The following is a 24,537-nucleotide window of genomic DNA, read 5'->3' as shown; positions in this document are numbered from 1 at the left end:
GGCTTAAACAAAAGAAATTTATTTTCTCACAATTTTGGAGGTAGATCAAAGGGTTGGCATGGTTGGTTTCTTCTGAGGCCTGTCTCCTTGGCTTACAAATGTCTATGCCTGTATTTTAATTTTCATTTACACACACACACACACACACACACACCCTACATCTCTACCCATTCATCAGTCAATGAACACCAGGGCTATTTCCATATCTTGGCTATTATAAAAAGAATGCAGCTATAAGCATAGCGTAGGTATCTTTCTGAATTAGTGTTTTTCTATTCTTTGGGTAAGTACACAGTTATGTGATTGCTGGATCCTAAGGTAGCTCTATTTTTAACTTTTTGAGGAGCCTCCATACTGTTTTCCACAGTGGCTGCACCAGTTTACATTCCCACCAACAGTTCCGGAGGGTTCCTATTTCTCCACATCATCACCGACACTTGTTGCTTCTTGTCTTTCCGGTAGTTTTGAATTTTCATTTCCCTGATGGTAAGTGATAATGTTCATTTACGCCTCTATTTTTAAATCTACTTGTATGGTAGATTTGTTTTTAAAGGTTGTTTTTTTTCTAAGTGTTACTTTTGATAGATATGAGAAAGAGAGGAAGTTTACAATATGTTAATATATTTTGGTCCTTTGTTCAGCAAAATAACCTTGTACTGTTCAGCAATGGCTTAACATGCGAATGAACCTTGTGTTCCAGAGCATGCAGCGACACAGGTAACTTTACCCAAATTACTTCAAAAGGTACATATAAAAATGTTTTAAGTGGAGAAATTCTCCTTCATGTCGTTGAACCTGGTAGAAGGATTAGTGTCACAAGTACAAACACAAGGCAAACCGTGTTTTGCTCAATTAAAAATGTCCACTGTTAGTCTATTCTTATTTCTGCTATAATTTGTATTCTTTCTAATCTGCTTATGTTATTTCAGATTTAATTAAGTTACTCTCTATAATTCCTGCAAGTGAACATAAATATTGGGGAAAGATTGTTATTCTAGATAGATACCTGAAGAGAAGAAAAAGGCCATGGCCAACTAACCTCTTATTATGTTTGTAAGAAACATTTTATTTTTTAAAGTGCATCTCTGTGTCTCCACAGCTGTCTATGTGATTATGGGCTAAATGTGTGTATGACCCCCAAATTCATAGGTTGAAGCCCTATCCCCCCGTGCAGCTGTATTTGGAAATCTGATATTCAGCACAGTGTGACTAACATACTGTACTACATACCAGAAAGTTGCTTAGGGAGCAGATCTTAAATACTCCCATCACACACAACAAAATTGTGATTATATGAGGAGATGGATGTGTTAACTAATCTCAACATTAATATGCTGAAGTCCTAGCCCCCAGAGTGGCTATATTTGGAGATGGGGCCTCTGAAGAAGTAATTAATCTTAAATTAGATCATAAAGGTGGGGCACTGATCCAATAGGACACTAGATGCTAGAGAGCTCACTTGCTTTCCCGTCTGTCCCCACCATGCATAAAAAGGTCTTGTGAACCCACAGGGAAGGCAGCCATTGGCAACTCACAGGGAGATCCCTGATAAGGAAAAAAATATTCATTATGCTTGTTCACAATGGCAAGGCAGACTTTATTCAAGGAGGAGGGTGGCTATCACCATAGGTGCAATGGAGCTTTGCTATGGTGGAGAGAGATTAGTCAACTCTACATACACCATGAAGGAGTGGGAGGGGGTCAGTGGATGGAAGATTAGTAAAAGGAAACCTCAAGGATAAGGGGAAGTTTGGCCAAACTGACCTGACAGGATTCTTGCTAAAGGTAGGCTAGAACGATCAAACATCACCTGAGATATGGTCAAGAATACGGAACTCAATTGGATATTGAAGGTGATCACATATTGAGTGTGTGAGGGGAGGGGTCTAGTTAAACTGGCTTAGCAGGATTCTTGCTAAAATTGGACAATGTGGAGATGAGCATGGCATTCCAAGTCAGGCCTAATTGAAAGAGTTCGGTGGTGGGGAGGGGGGCTGGCTGGCTCAGTTGGTTAAGCATCTGACTTCAGCTCAGATCATGATCTCAAGGTCCTGGGACTGAGCCCTACATTGGGCTCCCTGCTCAGCTTCTCCTTCTCCCTCTGCCTCTCCTCCCCCAGCAACTCCATGCTTGTGTTCTCGACTTTCTCTCTCAAATAAATAAATAAAATCTAAATAGAGAGAGAGTTCAAGGAAACCTGAACGGAATTTGGTCAATGAAACAATCTTCATCAGCTCTCACCAGATTTCAGCCTACTGAGAACATTAGTCTTAGACCCACAGTCTCTGGAATTGTGAGAAAATAGGTTTGTTTTTTTAAGCCAGCCAGTGTGTGGTGCTTTGTTAGGGCAGCCATAGAAGACAAATACATGGCACTTGACCTTTGTTTTATTAGATTTTTCAACCAATCTAAACTTCACATTTTAACACTTATTAATAAAATGCCTGTTTTTGTTCCTTTTATTATGTGCTATAATGTGTATAAGATTCAGATGTGTAAAATTTTTCGAAAGGTAATCGGTTCATTTCAGAAGACTCTGCACTCAGTAAGATTGAAGCAAATTATTAAATGAAGAACAAACTCCGGCTCTTAGATAAGCATTCATGGAGAAGTAGGTCTCCACGTCAGACAAGAGAAGTTAGAAGTGGATATAATGTGGTTGAGCCCTGATCACAATCTTGTCCTTTCAATTCATACATCATACATTCTGCTAATTGGGATAGCGCTTTAAGAGTCATCTTGACTTTCTAATTTTCCCTAGAAACATGGATACAGTAATCAAATAATAATTCAAAACTATCTATAATTATGTTCCTTATGTCTTGTCCATCCAGTGAGATAGAATGAGACAATGAATCTACATTAATTTATGACTCTGAGAGTTGGGTAGACAGGACTTAGCCGTTGGTTCCATGAACTTGTATTTCTGCACTTACCTCTAAAAATAAAACCCTGGGTCAAGATAATGATCAATAATACTTCATCTGATTGACCTACATGAGTGACTTAGGGGAGGGAGAAATGCGGATGATTTGTTCTTAACATACTGGTAACCAGTATTGACTTAAGCTCACTACCAATTCTAATGGTGCACCTAAGAAGCCACGTAGAAATCTAATTTATCTTTATTCTGAATAAAAGAGACCACAATGAGTTCAAGTAATCCTTAAGGTGCCAATTCCTGTACATGAAAATAAATATATGGCCTAGAATAAGAGCAGAGAGCAAGTAAAACATATTTAATACATTCAGATTTTGTTCTGTTTTTATTCTTTTAAGATTTTAGGTATTTATTTGAGAAAGAGCATGAGTGTGCACAAGAGAGCACAAGCAGGGAGGGGGTGGGCAGAGGGAGAGCGGGAAGCAGACTCCCCCCTGAGCAGGCAGGAAGCACGACCTGGATCCCACAATGCTGGGATCATACCTGAGTGAAGGTAGACTCCTAACTGACTGAGCCACCCAGGTGCCCTTGGATTCAGATGTCTCTGAATGTTTTCTTTAAGAATGCTTTATTGTCCTTCTCTGTCTTGAAAGTTATGTCATCTGCACCAAAAAGCGTATTTCTTGCCAAGCAGTTCAGAGCTAAGTAGAGCACCACCTTGGTTAAATAAGCAGTAGTCTTTCAGCTCCAGATACTAAAACTCCAACATTGTAAAGCTCCAGCTACAACTCTGCAAACTACCACTAGGGAGGAATAGAGGGATCCCAGAGGCAGAAGGCAGGGAGGAAGAACCAGGACTCCTGACGGCCCACTGTTCCTTTCAATGTAGCTCCAGTGATGGTCATTCAGCCTGGCCACCATAGTTATCTCTAGTCTTCATTTCTTTTGCCATTCTAGAACCTCCTTGATGGCAAAACCCTGGGAGATTTTAGCAGAGATGTGAGAGACCTGTTCCTTGGATTACGAGACCTCTCTCCATTGTTCCCCCTTAGTCCAGGGGTTGAAAAAATTATTAAAAGACCAGATGGTAAACATTTTAAATTCTGAGGGTCAAGAGGTGAAATTCATGATAGTATGTAGGTGCTTATAATGAAAAAAAAAATTAAATGTAAAGAATCACTCATAGTCTGCTTTAAAATTTAGGTGACAGAGTAGATTTGGCCCACAGGCCATGTTTTGCTGACCCCTGTTCTAGTCCTAGGGATTGAGCTGCTTCCTGCTTATGCCATCTTTATGCTGCCTTAGTTTTTCTTTCTTTCCCTTTCTTTTCTTTCTAAATTTGCCAATGCCTACTGAACCATTTTTTTACATTAAATTCTCTTTGTTAAAATACCTAACACGATCTGTTTTTCTGAGCAAACTCTGACTGAAATACAATATTGATAAACATGCCTTTAATATAACCACTCATCTGCTCAAAAACACCAGGAACCACAGAAAAGGAAAGCATAAGAGGTAGGAAATATAAACTTTCACTGCTAGAAAGTAAGGCAAATAGAAAAATCACTTATTTTAAATTTAAAGAATAGTGTAGAACACTTAATAAATAGAAATCTGTCCTTTCTTTAAAGAGGGGGAAAAAAACAAAAAGGTAGCAAATCAGTAAACTGGAAAGCAAAGAAAGTATTTTATTTAATATCCATTATTTTCTATATGTTGAGAGAGGAGGAAACCAGAGATGAAATTTTGATACCGGAGTCTTAGAGTTTTATGAGAGAAAATTAGGAAGCAAAAAGGTGTAAGTCATTAAAAGAGGCATTGTATAATTTTGAAAATGAGTTAAGATTAATAGAAGGCTAGACATAATTTTCATTTCAAATTAAGAATTGACAAATACATATATAATTTATGTGCTTTTCAAATAATTGCTCTAGATTTTAGAAATAAGGTTTTGTAGATTTAACTGTTTTAACTTACTCATCTTCTGTTGGTAGAAATATAAAAACGCATACCTTTAAATATCTGCTTTGAATTTGAGCAATAAATTATCAAAATGTTTCAAAATGTGACTTTGGCATATTTCCTACATCTTTTGCCAGTGTATTAATAAAGGGAAGTTAACTTAATCAGGGTAAAAAACATCTGCATTATAGAGTTCAAGTTAAAGTGAAACTCCCCCAAAATTGGTTTCATAAAACTAACTTTTTTGTCAGCCTAAGAATCACTGAAGTGACTGTGTAATATTGATTTAACAAGCTACCTAATACAATGGAACTGTCATTACCTCCATTTAATTACATTGGCCAATCATGTAAAGAAGATAAATATCCATTATCTTTCAAGATGTTTGGACAACAGTGAGCACAGAGAAAAGAAGGCTTTTCTGAGATGATCCATCAAGTGGCTGTTTTATCTTTTATCAGCAGATAATGCTTCTGAACACCATGGAGAGTGTTTCCTGGACACAATGCACACACTTTCTCTCAGCCTGGGAAAATGTCAGCCAATTTAGCTTCAGACGCTTCAAAGTACAATTAGACTCAATGATGTGGAGACATCTATGGCTATAATCTATAATAAAAAAAAATAGATGTCATACGAGTAAGTGTCAATCCAGATGAGAGTTGCTATGTTGCAAACAAGTATATTATATTCTCCATTAGGCTGGATAGAAAATAACATATCCTTTCCCTTTATACTTCTTTAGAAATCATTATAGCATATTGACTTATTTTTTCATGCTCCTGGTAAAAATAAGGTGACGCTGTGCGTTAGTTTGCTAGGCCTGCTGTATCAGTACTGCAAGCCAGGTGGCTTAGACACCTGAAATTTATTGTCCCAGCGTTCTGGAGGCTAGAAGTCTAAAATCAGGTGTTGGCAGGTTTGGTTCCTTCTGAGAGCTGAGACAGAAATTGTTTCAGGTCCTCTTGGCTTGCAGAGAACTAATTTCATATTCACATGACATTCCCCTGTACATATTGCTGTGTTCAGATTTTTCCCTTTCATAAAGATACTAGTCCTACTGGAGTAACTAATTATTAATTGATTTATTCACTGATTACATATTAACTAATTATATCTGCGTCAACCCTATTTCCAATTAGGCTCACCTTCTGAGGTCCTGTGAGTTAAAAATTCAACATTTAAATTTTTGGTGTAGAGTCTCTCCAGTGTAGAGTCTTAAATATGATGGATCATAAGATCCAGTTCAGACACTATCAGGATAAGCTCAAATCTCCTACAGTGGGGTCTGTTACTCATAATTCTCCACATTTTTTCTTATGGTGATTATAATGTTTTTAATAACATTAAATTAAATTAGTTGATAGAGGCGGAAGGGAGAGAGAGAAAGGATCAATGATGAGTGAGAATGAAACAAAATGACAACCCTGGACCGCGATGTGGTGATAACGCAGCATCAGCAAGGAAACACGCTTTGCTAAATTCTCTCTACCTGAGGCTGCAAGGAATATGTTTTATGGTGACATTAATATGTCCACATTATTTTTAGTGTCCCGAGTGATGTACCTTTGCCAACCATCATCAAAACACACTAGAACCGATTTAATAAAGGCTGGCTAAATAAAAGGCATATTTTCAATTATATCCCAAATGGTCCTAGAGATTGTACACAGATGCACTCGAAGAGAAGTTCAAAACTAATCTCTTAAAAATAGATTCTCTTAGCTAAACCGCTATTTTAAAAGCCTCTAGCTACTTAGTGTTTCATAATGAGAAAAATTATGGACCCAAGATACCTTTCTCTTTAACAAATCAATAATGTTTTAAAAAAATCAACACCCATGACTTATGGAGGTGACTGATTCAATACAAGTCAGTGTCTTAAAAACCACATTAAGCATTTATATTTTACAATTGCATATAAATCGTTGTGATTTGGCAGTGTGTTCTTATTAAAAGTTCATTTGTGAAAATTGTATGCGGCCATCTTTTCTGCTTCTACAACCCTCTGGGGAAAAACTTTTGTGATTCCTGGAAGAAATCATACGTCTCTAAATCACTTTTTAAAAAATAAATTGTTTAGAAAGCACACCGTAGAAACTTAAGTGTATGTTGATACTCCGATTTCAAAGTTATACAATACAAAACTAATGCTAATTTAGTACATAAAATGAAGAATTGTTCTTAGAAAAGAAAAGAATTGTTCTTAGTGTTTTTAATGATTAGGATGAAAAAAAAAAAACCCAGCAGAATAAATCTTTGAGGGTGGGAATAGGAACTTACATATCGGATATGGGGGCCTTTAGAATCAGTACATTTTAATCATTCCTTCTAGCTATGAGTCCATGAACATAATGAATGGAACCATTTCTAAGGATAGCAAAGAAAATGTACCCTTTAAGAAAAGCTTATATTATGGAGAAATGGTTTCAGAAGTTACAAAGACATAAATTGGGGACTTGCCATTGCAGATATCATCAATATGTTAAAGATACATATTTGCAAATAAATTCTTAACATTGTATAAGTCACTACAGTCCAAGGTAAAGGTATTATTATTCTTCAGGGCATTACAACCATTATGGAAGGATCAATTTCTCTGGAAAATTTGGGTCAGGGGACTCCTGGGTGGCTCCGTGGTTGAGCGTCTGCCTTTGACTCAGGGTGTGATCTTGGGATCCAAGATCTGAGTCCCACATCAGGCTCCCTGCAATAAGCCTGCTTCTCCCTCTGCCTGTGTCTCTGCCTCTCTCTGTATCTCTCATGAGTAAATAAAATAAAATCTTTAAAAAAAAATTGGGTCAATATGATAATGTATGCACTAAATATGACACTAATTATAAATGAATGTAAATTATTAAATAATTAAAAATCTAAGGATGCTCTTTGTGAGGAAAAGAAAGAGAAGTAATTCACTACTACTGGAGATCACTCTTATACCAAATTCTTATAGTGAAATTTGGTAATACAAGGGAAAAAACATGCATGTGAGTATTTGGCCTGCTTTGTTAGAAGAAACTACGATTCCCATTCCCACTTGATGAAAGAGAGCCCTTTCTTCTCCCTCTTCCTTCTTCTTCTCCTTCTCCCACTTCTTATTTTTTTTTTCTCCTTCTTCCTTTAAACAGGAGAATGCCAGGTAATAATTGTATGAGAAACTAAAGATTAAAATAACCCTGTAACTCCTCTAAAATAATTGATTCAAGCAATACTCATCCTTGGATGCTAAAGATTAGAATTTGAAAAGGTGAAGAAGACTGGTTAATTGCAGGGTGCCAGAAAAATCATCATTAGTTTACTTGTTAATTGTGAAGGGGAGAAACTTTACAGTGGAAAAATCTAGAAGTTAGAACCATAAGTAGTTGACTGATGACTGCATCATACAAAGAATATAAACAAGTTAGATAACATCATAAGGTGACAATTAAGTGAATTCATACTATGGGGTATTTTACTAATATGGCTAGCCTTGTCCCCCTCAAAAAGCCAAGATCATCAGAAACAAACAAACAAACTCTGGGAGACCTAGCAGTCATCGGTGCACTCCCCTACCTCTTGCCTTTCCTACTCTCTTCCATGCCAGTCTGATTGCCACATGTGAGTGCCTGATTAGCTTCCTGAGATTTTTTTTCTGCCACCAGGCATGCTCTGCTGCTTTCCATGCCAGTAAGACAAGATGCATTAATGTTTTAGAAGAAGGAGGAAATTAATGTTTTGAGTAATCTTCAAACAAGATTGACTGGAGTTTGGTATAAATACTCCTGCTCTCACACCCTTTGCGTTATGTGTAAGGGAAATATCAGAGGTGTGATTGCATTCTCACTCTAGACTTTCCCTGGAGTCACTCACAGTGGTAACTGGCTTGGTAATGTGCCCTCTATTGGCTCCTCTTCCCTTCCCTTCCCTTCCCTTCCCTTCCCTTCCCTTCCCTCCCCTCCCCTCCCCTCCCCTTCCCTTCCATTTCACTCTCTTTCCGTATTTCTTTCACCTTCCTAATAAATTACCTAATCTTGAATCATCTTCTGATCTATCCCTGGGAGAGCCCAAACTAGAACAGGGATCAAAATTAATCCAGAAAGGTAACAAACAAATGCATGAGTAGTATTTGCATTTGGTTTAAAAAATGGTGAGAAGTATATTAGGGAATTTTAGGGAACTCATACTAATTATATGAAATATGATAATCGTATTTTGGTTGTGAAAGGGAATATCATTACTCTTAGAAGATGCCTGCTGAAATGCTTAAGGGTAATATATCATGGTATCTGCAACTCAATTTCCTATGGTGCCACAATAAATAAAAGAATCATAGATCAACACACACACAAAATGCTAAGAATATACCTGATCAAATTATATAACAACATTTGCATTATAAAGAGAGCCTACAGTAATAATTTTAATACAAATAAAAATTTACTCACCTTAAGAAAAATTTGTATGCATCTACTCTATGTAGAGCTCTGCATAGTGTACTCAAGGAATCAAGGAGAACAAAATAGCCCCTGACATCACAAGTTTACAATCTATTGGAGGAAACAATCTTAAACCAGTTACTATACATATAATTATTTCATTAGTCTTATGGTAAACATGGTGAAAGGTAACTGCAGGGCGCTTCCCAATACAAATGAGAGAAGTGGCTTTCTCAGTGGAGTAGAGGAGATTTATTTGGAGAATCAGTATTTAAGCTGGTAATTTTTGTGTTTTTACCAGCTATGTACTGACTGAGGGAGAGGAGAGATATTGCCGCAGAGTCAGTGGTAAAATTTAGGCAAGATGGGAAGGTCTGTTTACAGTAACACTACACCTTTCACCACTTTGACCAAAGATTCTCGATCTCAAGTGACAAGATACAGTGTATCTGTCAGCCTACCTGGTAATGAATTCTAAAAACGACTCGTTTTAGGTAGCCCAGACTTTGAGGAGTAAGAATTATACCTATGTTCTTATCCCATCTTCACATGTATATTTTAATATATATTTGTTGCATATATTCATGAAGGATATAAGTATTTATTAGGGCTAATTTCCTTGGCATAAATGCAGTAATGCTATTCAGAAAAGTTAAGAAGCATTATCAATTCTTACAGACTACATATAAAGGAAGCAGAAAAGTAAATAATTCGCCTTATTTCTTTAGGTCTTGAATTCAAAATCTAAGCTCTCTCTCTGCAGAGGAGAATAGGTGGCTCTCAGAGGTCGAAAAAGTGCTTGCTTATCTTCACTGAACAGAAATACTTAACACAACACACCCTTGCATACTAATACAGTGCAGTATGCAACTCAACATGCTATTTGATTTTATGATTTCTCATTATAGTCCAATATGGAGACACAAATTTATGTATTGGAAAGGCAAATAATTACACAGGTAATATTTCTCATCCAAGTTACTTTCCTAATTACCTGATTCCCTTAAATGAAATCATATTCAAACATGTTCTCTTCAAAAAAAAATCTGGGTAAGACAAAATCATTCAAATTCATTTCACAGAAAGCCTAAACACTACTTCAGTTTGAAAATAGTTATGTTGTGAGAAGTGAATATGTCGAAGGCTTTTCATAAAAAATCCAAAAAACAAACAAAAAAACGAAAAACTGTTAGAGAAAGAAAATTGAATTTCTGTCATCTAAAAGTGTAATCAACTATGTTTCCTACAACATTGCTTATCTGTGTATTGATTAATACCTGAAAATTATAGTTTTATTTGCTCTTTCTTCAAAATTAATCCAAAATGTTATCAGATTTTATTAGAGAAGTTTTCCCATATCCTTTATTTTACAGTTTTGCCATATATTGAGCACCAAAATTGTAATCATAAGTATGTAAAATGATATTTAACTGTAATATTCCCAAAAGCCTGCCTGACCTCCCTGGTTTGATCAGTCTTCATCTTCACATAGTATCATATATTTTCTTTCAGTACATTTATCACACCAGCAAATTTATATCATTTTTGTAATTATTTTACCAATATCTCCCTGCTATCCCATATTATAAATTCCATTGAGGTAAGGACTGTATTTTACGATTATTTTATCCCCAACACTTGACAGTATGAATAGTATATGAGAGATATTTTTAAAAATCTTGTTGGATAAATGAACATATGACTTTTACCCCTGAAATGTGTTCTTTGAGATGGGCTTTACCAGTTTAATAAAATTCTGAAACATTCAAAGCATGCCTAGCAAAGTACAAAACTTTCAGCCAAATAAGCACTTAATGTCTTTATCACTACATGCTTGCTTGGTTTGACCCTAGTTAGAAAACAAAACAAAATAAAACTCAATAATAATGGTAGTAAACATTTATGCAGTGTTTAGTATTTATTGAGTGCCTTGAACTTTGATATGCATTTTACAAAGTTTATATTGTCTATTCCTCAGAATAACTTCATGAGATTAGAATTGTAATATTAATTTAATTGATGAATACACCGGGACTCAGGTTAATTTTCCCATTGTGATACAGCATGTGGGTTTTGAATTTAAACTCACAAAGATTTGACTCCAAAACTAAACTTTCCTTAATCAACTATGGTTTATTAGCACTTTAAACTAAACAAAGGTTCAATTTAGTCTTCAAACATTCTTTTTTAACTTTTATGCCTGAAAATTTCAAAAAATAAAAATAACATTTATATATGTTTAATGTTAAAGTTTCATTATGTATAATAAAAATTCTCTATATAACTAATTTATCACATAGAGATTGTTTTATTATATATACTTAGTAAATATTTTGGTATATGTAGAAAAAACTTGGTTCATTATCATGAGCACATAGATTAGAAAAAATATTTTTCAAAGAAATGAAGACTGCCAAAGTTTATGATAATTAGATTGTAATTGACTATCATTGATCAAATAACTACATGAAAACATTTTATAAAATGATATATTTCACTTAAATATTTGCATTGGCTTTCCTATCTGTAATTAAAGGAAACTTTCCTCTTTCCTCTCAAAATCATATTCTTGGCACAAAGATCTAAAAGCTAATCAGCTCTTAACTCCCCCAAGCCTGTCAGTTTTCCAACTTGTTGATTTTTTTTCTTAAAATTTCTTCCCACATAATCAGAAATAAAGTAAATGTATTGTGAATCATTCTAGAATCATGTATTGCTTATATTCCTAATTATAGGCATTGTAATAATTGTACTTTCTCTAATAACCTCTTTTGCTTGGAGCAAAAACAAAACAATGACTTTCACTTTACACAGCCACAAATTAGATACCAAGAATAACCTTTCACATACTGCAGGCACTGCCTTCTAATTTGTAAATGGGGGTCACGAATCATCTAATCAGACAGGCTTCATTTGAAATGACACACACTGCACAGCATCCACAATACAGATCCTGGGTGAACAGGTCCGTAGGTCAATTGATTTTTCTCTGTTGCTATTGTTCATGTCAGTCAGGGGATTTTTCGATTTGAAAGAGAAAACAGGGATTATTCTAGCCTTATGATGTTGGTAATCACATATAGATATAAAATACCCAGTAAAAGCCTAGATGTAACTACTACTTCATGGAACTTTAGGGGCAAAGGGTAGGGGAAAATATAGTAAAGTGAAGGGATGTTTACACTCTTCTGAACATTCCCAGAACTCAACCAACCTGATTATTTTTGTTGTTTGTTTTAATTAAGCATTTTGATTCTTTGCACTGCCATTCTTTTCTCTCTGGTGGTTTTAATTCATCGATGGATCATCACTTCATGTATTTTCAACATCATTCTGATACAACCATTGTTGAATCTTCATGTGGTCTCTGCCTTATAGTGCAGTTGACACCATCCTAAATAAGTCAGTATTAATTCTCCATTCATGCTTGGCTTTTTTTTTTTTTTTTTTCTTTCAGAATCTTAGGCCGTTTTTCAACTTATGGTGATTACTGTGCTGATAGAGCTATTTTGTCATGGTGGATGACAGGGATAGTTGTCAGAGTTTATGTGCGGTGTATTAAAAGGATCTTAAAATCGGTCTTTTCCATTTCAATTTTGTCAGTGTCCACAAAACGGGGAAAAAAGTGTAAGAAAGACAAAATAATAAAACGAAATTATATTCTATTGTGCAGGAATTGGGGTTGACACGATTACAGAGAGAGAGAACAAGTGAGAGAGTAAAAGAAAATGAGCAAGAGTCACTTCTGCTCATTTTCTCCAAGCCTATTTCTATAAGGGGATAAGGGAGAGAAAAGGTATAGAAAGGACAAGTAGGGCAAAAAGCTAATGAGAACGCCACCACATCATTCTGCATTGTACCTCTGCTACCTCTTCCACCTAACCTGAAGGACCTCCACCTGGCATAAAGCAAGTGAGGAACAGACACAGGAAGCACAGAGCAGACCATGGTCATTCCCTGGCACCCCATCACTTCAGACCTTGTGAACTTCTGACCCCAAGGAGGGAAATGAACTTGAATACATTTTTGGTACTGCATAATAATTAGAATGTTTATAATGTTTTTTTTTTTAAATTTATCCCTTAAGTCAGTTTGGAAGAAAAGAATTATCTAAAAGTATAAAATATAGTTCTATATTTTATATTTACCTATGGACTTAGTTTCTTAATTTCTTCATGCAGACTCAAGTTACACCTAAAGTCTTTCCATCCCACCCTTAAGAACTCTTTTTAGTATTTCTTGCAGTGCAAATTGGCTAGAGATATATTTTCTTGTTTTTGTTGTTATTCTTAACCTAGGAATGCCTGACAGTCTCCATTTTTGAAGGATATTTTTACTGGATATAGAATTCCTGGTTGACCTTCTATTTCTTTCCATTTTTCATACAGGTTATTCTGCTCCCTTCTGTTTTATTGTTTGTCTGCTGCAAATACAGCTGTTAATTTTATTGAACAACCTTTGTACATAATGACTAATTCGTTTCTTGCAACTTTGAAGATTTACTCTTTGCAAACTGGCCTGAGAAGAGTGAGGTCAAAGTGAGGTCAAATGATACCAACACTCTTTCTGAAGCTTTCCATGGAAGCTGCAACATATATCAAATAGTAATAATGCTCTGTGGATGGAGCATTTCGAGGAATTCTCAATCTTATGTGATCCCTTAAGAAGATGGAAGACTGCCTTTTTTTTTTTTTTTTTTTTTTTTTTACAAGAACCATGATTGCAAGCCTATTGATTTTACAAGGTACTGGGCAAAGCTGAGGAGAGAGGGATGGGAGTTTGTCAACTTACAATGTGACAAACCCTGTAGTTGTCCTGGAGGTTTAGCAATTGTATTGAATACACACTTCCTCAATTGTTGCAAACCTTAGGTTAATTTCAGAAGTTCTACAAAAGTTGACACTGAAAAAATTTGCCACAGTGTTGTTGCTTCTGAAGAGAAACAAATCTATAGAGAACTTCATTCTATGAATCTTGAAGTACTATATCACGGTATTTCTTTTTAACCATGAGTCTTATATTTTCTTTCAGATGTCTCTTTTCTATTTTGGGAAAATGGTGAAATCCTTAAAAAAGAAGGAAAACAGTTTCCATAGAATCAACGTACAACATCAATATTCCAAAACACTTTTATTTTAGATTGTTAGTTTGCTTCATTAAAATGAAAAGCTGAGATGAAAGTCACAGACATTATCTTCCTTGCTTGTAAATATGCACAGCTGTGTGATATAGTTATAGATTATTCATTTTATGATTATTTCCTTAGTTCTAGCTGCCCAAAGCTGACATAAGTATAATTAAGTTCTAAGTCTTATATTCTTCTCCTTCTTGGTTGTTTATATCATCTTAGATGTTGGGGAAGGCAGCTCTCTTTAGTTCCAAACTGAACCTACATTATTGATGATGGAGTGAAATAGAATTTCTAACATTATGTTGATAACATTTGAAAACATTAAAAAAAGGAAGTACTCATTTCTTCTGCAGGAGAAAAGAGAAACTATTATAGGAACAATAGCATACTAATTATTAATGAATGAAAATTTTCAGTAAGGAGAAATTGGAAGGAAAAAACAGTCATAATAATACCATAGGAAGTAGAGATCAGAAGACAGTTGTTAAATATTCTATAGGCAAGATATATATAGTTTAATTTGAGAAATACTATTTTTTTTAAATTTTTATTTATTTATGATAGTCACAGAGAGAGAGAGAGAGGGAGGCAGAGACATAGGCAGAGGGAGAAGCAGGCTCCATGCACCGGGAGCCCGACGTGGGATTCGATCCCGGGTCTCCAGGATCGCGCCCTGGGCCAAAGGCAGGCGCCAAACCGCTGCGCCACCCAGGGATCCCTGAGAAATACTATTTAAAGGAAAAGAAAAACTAGATAAAATAATTTTGAATTTTGCACAGTATCCAAAGTACTAAAACTATAAACTGGCTAAACTGGTTTCAGGGAAGAATCATGCATTTACAATTTATCAATAATTGTGAGCTACCTGTGGGAAAAGATAAATGTCACTTCTTTTCTGTTTTGTATCTTAACAAACAACATAATAAAACTAAATCTTCTTATTTTAAAATAAAAAGTGAAACTTTGTACGGATCCTGACAGATGTATATTTTACATGATTTACTAGAGGCATAGATTAAGCTAAAAGACTGGACAATATCTCACATTGACCTGTTAGATTAGCAGTTCCTAAAAAATATTCTGAAATCAAGAAAGCAACCAAATTGCTGAAATCTCTTTAGAACCATTTGAATATATTTTATATTTTGTGTCAGCTTATTAGTACTTACAGATACTACATGTGAATTCATATATTCTTAAAAGCATAAAATTATTAATAAGGACAGAAACCAGAATAAAAATATTACTTCGATAGGAAATTAGCTTGTCTTAGGAAGTAATTTTATATAGAGAAACTAGGTGAACTAAACAAATTTTGAACCTTACTGTGTATTTCCCTTCTCTCCCCTCCTATATTTATACACATGTATATACAGATGTGTACATATAAAGGGAGACAGAGAGAGGACACTTTATGGTGTTTATGAGTCATGTATATATAAATACATACACACATGGGGAGAGGACCAGTGAGGGAGAACAATTCATGGTCTTTCTTGTTAACTGATTAAGTTAATTTAAAAGTATTATTAAATAGTAAATGTGAATAGACAGAAGGAACTTTTATTCTGGAAGTGGTGTTACGTTAGTTGAATGATAACTTAAGGGAAACTGAATTATTAAGATCAACAGACTAGAAAGTATTCGCCGTGTTCTTTTATGTCATCAATCCTTTCAAATCTATTTCATTTTCCTTTTGAGTTCTTCTAAATCGAAGTAGAAAATGTAATATTTGCCTTCTCTTTGAAGGATATATATTCTTAGTATTTTTTATTGGCACTGAAATTTATACCTGAAGCGAAATCTGATGTACTGAGTTTTTAAATGAATAAAACCGGAGATGAAGATGTGCTTGATGATCTAAAAGGACATAGAAGAAGATGCTAGTGTCAGTCATTTACTGAAAACTAGTTATTGAGGTCTCACTTTAGAAAGTGAGAAGAACATCATCAGCCACTGGGTCACTGAGTCAGTTAAGCAACCAGCTCTTAAAGATTTTTTTTAAAGATTTTGTTTAGGGATCCCTGGGTGGCGCAGCGGTTTGGCGCCTGCCTTTGGCCCAGGGCGCGATCCTGGAGACCCAGGATCGAATCCCATGTCGGGCTCCCGGTGCATGGAGCCTGCTTCTCCTTCTGCCTGTGTCTCTGCCTCTCTCTCTCTCTCTCTGTGTGTGACTATCATAAATAAACAAAAATTTAAAAAAAAAAATAAATAAATAAAGATTTTGTTTATTTATTCATGAGAGACACAAAGAGAGAGAGGCAGAGGCACAGGCAGAGGGAGAAGCAGGCTCCATGCAGGGAGCCCGACACAGGACTTGATCCCAGGACTCCAAGATCAGGCCTGGGCCAAGGGCAGGTGCTAAACCACTGAGCCACCCAGGGATCCTCGTAACCAGCTTTTGGTTTCAGCTCAGGTCATGATCTCAGGGTCGTGGGATCAAGCCCCGTGTCAGGCTCCAGGATCAGAAGGGAGTCTTCCTGAGAGTCTCTCTCTCCTTCTCTCTCAAATAAAAAAATAAATCTTAGAAAAAGTGAGAACATCAGAAATTTATTTCTGTGTTGTTCCTGTTAGTATTATTTATAGTAGTTATAAATAATACATAATATAACTGAATTATGTGATATTACTGAAAGATTATAATGATTCTGAAAATATTTATCTGAAGAAAGAAATAGAACAGAACTTTCAGATAACTATTTTAATTGACTCTTTTTGACAGTCATCAGAGCAAAATAAGCTACCCCTCAAAATTCATTTTATAGTCGATGCATAACACATCAATGAAGAAAATTATAAATCATCTAAAGATGTGGAATAGTTATTAAGTCAGCCAGATATCTTTGCTACCTGGCTGAGTGTGCAAACCCATGAAGAGAAAGAACTTATCATTCCAAGGGGATCTTCATTGGTCACTGAAGTCCTTGCCCAAGAACATAAGCATTTAGCCTTCGACACCAATGTGAGATAGAGTCATCAGGATTTACCAGGCTAAGATAATATGGTTTCGTTATTCATTCCAATTGTGATTATGGGAGACATTATATGTGGTACCTGTGGTGATATTTTCCAGTGCCAGTGGCTCTCTTCAATTCATTTTGGGGAAAGGCTTGAAAAAGCAGAGCTCACCAAGTCTTATTTTAATGACTTTTGCATTGGAATTGTTTTAGTGAATAAAACAAGGACTTTATAGACCAAAGAAGACAGAGATCTTTCTTGTCACAGCTATGGGAAAAAACAAACAAACAAACAAAGACAAAACAAAAACAAACAAAAAAACATTTCTAGGGAATGATCCTGATGGTTTGACTTGAGTCATGAGTGAGATCACCCTGAAACTTATCACCATCATCAGGAATCTCGTGAACTACGTCCAACTTTAATCACATTCTTACTTCTCTGGTGCTGGGGGCGGGGTATAAAGAGTATTTCATAAGATGGCCTCATCCAATGTCCCTACCTCTTGACGATCACACTTTTGTGTAGTCTCTTCTCCTTGAGCATGAACATGGCCATAGGACTTGCTTCCAAAGAGTATAATGTGGCAATAACGGCGGCATCTATGTGATTACACACATAGTTTTTGTGCCTAGTTTTTTGGAGTTTCTCTTTCCTTTATTGGCCTTGAGGAAAGAACCTTATTGGGAAACTTCACGGTGCCCAGAACCATGGCAGCCTTCAGAAGTTGAGGACAGCCTCTGGTTCACAGCAGACAAAACTAAAGCTCAGTCCAAGGAACTCAATTTCGCAGGAACTGAATGAGCTCAGAAGTAGATCCTTCCCCTGTGGAGAGTCACAGAGCACTGCAGCCCTGGCTGACAGCTTGGATGCAAATTGGTGAGTCACTAAGCACAGGGGCTAGCTAAGCCATTCCATGTCTATGGAACCTTGAACCATAGAAATAATAAATGAGAAAATAAATGTGTGTTAAGTGTGTTAAGCTTGTGACAATATTTTCATGCAATAGATAGCTAATACAAATAATCTAGTTTCATAGAAACAATGATTAACAATATTTGTCATGATAGCCATTAGCTGGTTGCTATGAAAACAAAATTTTCCAATCATAGATTGTAATTTGGGGTTTATGTTCATGAACCTGCTCTCCTCTCCACCCATTTGGTATATATTTAAATTTTATGTGTAAAAGAAATCCTCCACATGTGAATTACAACTCTCAAAGGATTAAACAGCAATATAAATATTTTAGAAAATATGCCCTTTGCCTTCTTAATGAAGTATTTATTTTCTGGATACTGTGTCACTACATGAAACTGTCAAGTTGTGAACATATTAATGACTATAACCTGCTGTGTTTCAATTCCTTCAGCTTTTACCAGTTTTCCACTATCAATGCAAAATGGAATAAAGAAATCTATGATCAGGGCAATTACTGCTTCATTATGAAATTTTAGGAGTTGTTAATAATGATATTCAGCATACTCTATTTTCTAGCCTTTTAAATTTTTCTTTTCCATAGACAAAAAGAAAAAAAAAATTCTCCCCAGCTGTTCTAAAAATACAGAACCAAGTGTTGAATTAAATAAGCTAAATGTCTTCTTCTGATAAATGAGTGCTCACTCACATAGAAATTATAAATGTTGCTTAATTGCTTAAGATAAAGATTCCTTGCTGGTATCTGATATCTTACTTTAGGCTGACACTTTAATCTTGACTATAGTTCTGTCATTTGTCAGTCACAATCTCTAAAAATAGAAATACAAACCATTTAACTCTTTGTTAAAGAAACTATTAATATATTCATACTTAGAATCATACATTACAGTAAGTACTAAATTTAAAACCCTAAGACTTTGTTCTCGAAAAAAATAAATGAAGTGCATTTTTATTGGTATGTGAAACTGGTAATGTTCAAAAATGGGGTTCTGGCTCTGATAGACACCCAAGTTATGTGAGATAGGAAAGGACTCTACGTCGGTGTCCTTAATCAGTTATTCTTAGGCCCCAACAAATAGAGGGGTGTGTGTGTGTGTGTGTGTGTGTGATCATTGTCCAATGAGGATAGAAAAACACAGGGATTAGCATACTTTTTTTGTAAAGGACAAGATAGGAAATACTTTCAGCTTTATGGTCCATAAGATCTCTGCTGCAATTACTCTATTGTGTCGCTATAGCATGAAAGCAGCCATAAACAATATTTAAACCATGACTGAGCTCCAAGAACATGTTACTTACAAAAGCAGAAGGGCCAGATTTGGCACCCAGAGCCTTAATCTGCTGACATTTGTCCTTTGGGAAGTCAAAAGCATGAATTTTAATAACTAAAAAGCATGGATTTTAATAACTAAAATACTTTTTGCATATCTCATCATTTTAATAAACTAAAACATGGTAAAAGTTTGAAGGCTGGAGCTGGAGTAGAATCCACAATTAAACTATATATTAAAGTAGTGAGGAATGTTTTGGGGGTTGGCTACATTGAGGAAAATCTAGGAGACATAGAAAAAGGTGAATGAGTTGTGGGCTCTGTGAAAAAAAAAAAAAAAAAAACTCAGAAAGAAAACCAGCCAATATGGCATGAACTAAAAAGGAAATATAGAGACTAAAATATCCAAGGTGCATTTTTAAAGTCACATGCTCTAATGGGTTTGACATAAACTTTCCTCTCTTATTCCCATACAAATCTATAGTAAAGTCTACATTGTTTACTTAAGTTGTTCTGTGAATAGATTCATTTTGAGGACTCTAAGAGTGTTCAATTGTAGATATCCAGGTAAAGGTGGAGAAGAAAACAGAAAAAGAGCTAAAAAGCAAAATATCTTTTATTTGGATTCCTATTATCCTTTGCTACCAGAGGACTAGGCAGGTGGCTTCCATGAGTGGGCAAAGGGAAACGTTCCTCAGTGAGACCTAATCTTCTTTAAAAACACACACACACAAATCACACAAGGTTTATTCTGTTTCCATTATTCCTCCCAAGAAGAGTCAATAAAATGCAGCCAAATGAAACTAAGTCATATTTCTTTAATTTCCACAAGGACTCTGTGGAATCCCAAAATACTTTACTTTTCTGGTTTAATCCTTTCTTACTGGCCTCCTCCATAAGCTGAAATATAGGTTAGTAAAATCCAAGCACACTTCGCTCTCCTTGTTTTACTCGAAAGTCATGCTACCAAAATATTGATAACATAATCCAGATTGGATATTAGCAAGGAAGTCTACAGGAAGTTACAGTCTCTGAAATGAATACAGTGGATGAGGTTATGTATACCCAAATGAAAATAAACAGGCATTTTCGTTACTCCACACTATAGGCAAAGATGCCGTAGAAGAGTCAAAAACCTTCATAATACTGGGATAAATAAATTCAAGAATAATAACAATAATAGTAATAACAATAATGAAGGCGCTTTTAATATTTGACATGCTATTTTTTGTAGATTAGCCACATAGGCAGAAATTCGATTAATCTGAACCTGTGTCTCTGGCTGTGATTCAAAATGAGAAAAGATGCAAGTTCAATTTCTGATACTTGTAAAACAGGAGACCAAAAACACTGAAATAATGGAAAGTTAAGGTATAGCCATTGTGGAAGATATCTTTCAACCAGTTGTCTCTCCTGTACTCCACTCACTACTCCTCTCTTCTAAACACCTAGGTAGATAATTTTTTAGCTTCTCACTTACAACTGATCATTTTTTAAAAGATTTTATTTATTTATTCATGAGAAACATATATATAGAGAGAGGCAGAGACACAGAGGGAGAAGCAAAGCAGGCTCCCCGTGGGGAGACCGATGTGGGACTCGATCCTAGCACCCCAGGATCACGCCCTGGACTGAAGGCAGGTGCTAAACCTCTGAGCCACCCAGGGATCCCCTGATCATTTTTATATGAAACAGTATCACTAGAGTAAAACTTTTCCTTCTGTATTTGCTCATATACTTCAAGAATCTTCTACTATTCTAATCTACAAAGATAATGCTCTTCAGAGTCTGTTAATCTACTGTCCCCTTCAGTCTATGGGAACCTGTCCTTCTCCTCCATTTCTGCATCATTAGTGCCACTTCCAGAACCTTTTCTTGTGATTCCATAGATTTTCAAAGATTGATTGATTGATTGATTGATTGATTGATAGCATGAGCAGGGGTAGGGGGAGAAAGAGGGAATCTCTGCAGACTCCATGCTGAGTGCAGAGCCCAATGAGAGGCTTGTTTCCACAACTCCAAGATCATGATCTGACTTGAAATCAAGAGTCGGGTGCCTAGGACTGAGTCACCCAGGCATTCCACCCATAGATTTTTGATAGTTGTCTATAGAAAGAACATTTATTGTGGAATAGGGAATAATAACATGGAAGTAATTCTCAACCCTTCCTATATCGTAGTCTTGTGATGTGATTTATCAGAAAGAGAGAGTAGGCTTCTCCATTCTTTGACTTAGTCTGGTCTCGTGTTTTGCCTTGGCTTATGGAAAAAAGAGCAAACCTGCTGCAACTAGAAGCTTGATAAAGTGTCTTTAGTGTCTAGTTAGGCTTCTCATTGTAGGGAATGTGCCACAGTTCTGAGAACACTCCCAGGCAACCCTGCTACAAAGGTGTGAGAAGGGCACCTGGGCAGCTCAGTGGTAGAGTCTACCTCTGGTCCAGTCGTGATCCCGGGGTCCTGGGATCGAGTCCCGCAGCAGGCTCCCCATGCTTCTCCCTCTACCTGTGTCTCCGCCTCTGTCTGTGTGTCTCTTATGAATCAATAAATAAAATATTTTTGAAAAGATGTGAGAGACAACACTTTCCTCCACCAGACTGCCCAAGCCAAACCACTAGCATCAGCAGATAAGATAAAGGTAAGATCAATAGAGTCTATTCCAGGTCAGCAGAGTTATACAAACAACCCATAAACTCAAGAAAATAATGGATTTGGGGTCATGTAAATAACTAACGCATTGATAACCCTATGGTTATAAGATATGCCCCATATTTTACAAAGGCTAATTTTTTTAGCTAAAAAGCAAGGGGCAAACATCTCCATATTCTGTCCTCTGTTCTTGTCATGTGTCATATTTAATTCATAATATTTGCCTGATTACCTAACATTGATGGTTTGGGGGTATGGACAAGGGATAAACACAGGGCACTTATTGGCGTTAAATGTGTTTTAGTTTGTTTTAATGACTCATGTTCATATGCAAAGACATCGGATAAACTACAGTTTATTCTACTGCCCAAGTATAAGAATTAATTTTTGATGCATGAAAAAAACTGGTAATAAGAAGAATGTTAAAACAGTACAGAAATAGCTCCCTTTCAAGATCTTCCAACTTTGTCTCTTTCTTTGCCAATAGCAGGCTCCTGACTTCCACTCTTCCCTTTTATCCCCTATACTTCTTAGCTTAGCCCCACTAACAGTCCAAACCAACCCGCTCCCAGTCAAACAACACCTGGCCCTTTGTTTGTGTGTGTGTGTCAAGATAAATAAGGCCTCTATTTGCAGTATTTTATGTTGGAATATGTAATAAACATTCTCAAAGAACAGACTCAGTGTGTTCTCCTGATAAACAAGAAAGTACACATTTTACATCTGGAGGAAAATAACTAAATCATTCTTGCAATTCTTAATTACCGTAATCTGTCAACAGGCATCTCTTATTGATACTAGTCATGTCACTCTACAAGGTTGAAATGAGGAGAAAATGAAAACTACTTTTATTTTATTTATTTTTTATTTTTTTGAAAACTACTTTTAAAGTCCTTTTACATTCTAAAGAGTTATATAGATGATGAAGCAACCACTATAACAAAAACAAATCCTGCCTGAAATCTCTGTAATGCCATCATTTCTAAGTTATTTAATGGCTGTGGTTGTAATAGTTTGAAATAGGTTAAGTCAGGAGGTTAAGGAGTTTTTATTGATATTGTGAATACATTTATGAAAATAAGTGAGTAAAGGTTCGATCTGGTAAATTCAGTTAATCTGACTTAACTTGAGTTTCAATTTTCTTACCCATCACTGTAAAATCAGAAGAGTTATCTGGAAAAATAGAAAAAGACTAAAAGACTGGAAGGCACTTGACAAATGTCAAGCAAATACAGAGAATAACCACCATGACAGAGACAATATTAGTGTTAAATGTGGACAATATTAGCAATGCACGCTAGCATAGAACCACAAGCCATAGCTTCAGGAACTTCCATCGAATCCTATCCCTGGTTTACCTCCCAACCTAGAGAAAAATAATTTTCCATCCTCTTTGTGCTTCATGGTATTTCCTTGCAAAGATAATATATCATCCATCACACAGAAACCATAGGATCACTGAAATTTCATAAAAGAATGACAGTATATAGCACAAATGATTGTGATCACCTGAAATAATATCATTTAAAAACTTTAGTAAAAATAAAGGGATAAAAGTACATCAGAACTTTCGAATTCTTGGCAAGATCTAAAAATCTGTCTCCAAAATGGACCAAGATATATTTAACGAATGGGATTTCTCCCCATTTTTTTTTTTTTTTTAGTATTTACTGTTGTCCATATGGTATAGACAAATATACATAAAATATTCATTATATAAAAATCCCATTCCTATATTCAAAAAAAGTATTTCAATGAGATATTTGTGTATGTGTAAACATGAGGTTTTATTTACTGCATTCATATATGTAAAGGAAAAAAATGTGATCTTTGTCTCTCTTGGTAATTCAAGCATATCTGTAAAAGAAATATAGAAAGAGAAGGAAAGCAAACTTCTTAGATCTAAGACAAAGTAATCACAAGATGTGGGCCAATGATGAGAAACCTCATTTTTTGTTTTCTATGAAGCTTTTTTTTTCTTATTTTTTAGACTTTTATATATACTTCAGAAAGTATTTTAAGGCATTCAAATAACAAGAAAAAGTGCAGCTAATTGAGTCAAATAATAGCAGATACTTTTCCCAAACGAACCCATGTTATTCGTGTCCTTTTCCATCAAAACTTCAATATTCAATCTTTCAGTTCTGTAGGTCTGGCTTTTAATTTTTTGGGGGGGTACTCATTAATCTCTAGAATATCATGAGTGTTGTGTATTTCCCAGACTATTCTTTTACGTTCTTCAGTTTCAAATGGAAAGGTGACATGCCCAACAGTGGCATTAATTCATTCTTGACGTGAGCATTCAGTGAATCTGACCTTTTTCTTTTCTTTTCTT

This window comes from Canis lupus, chromosome 37 (genome assembly GCF_003254725.2).
Source record: "Canis lupus dingo isolate Sandy chromosome 37, ASM325472v2, whole genome shotgun sequence".
NCBI classification, from domain to species: Eukaryota; Metazoa; Chordata; class Mammalia; order Carnivora; family Canidae; genus Canis; species Canis lupus.
Note: the sequence above shows the minus strand (reverse complement) of the source record.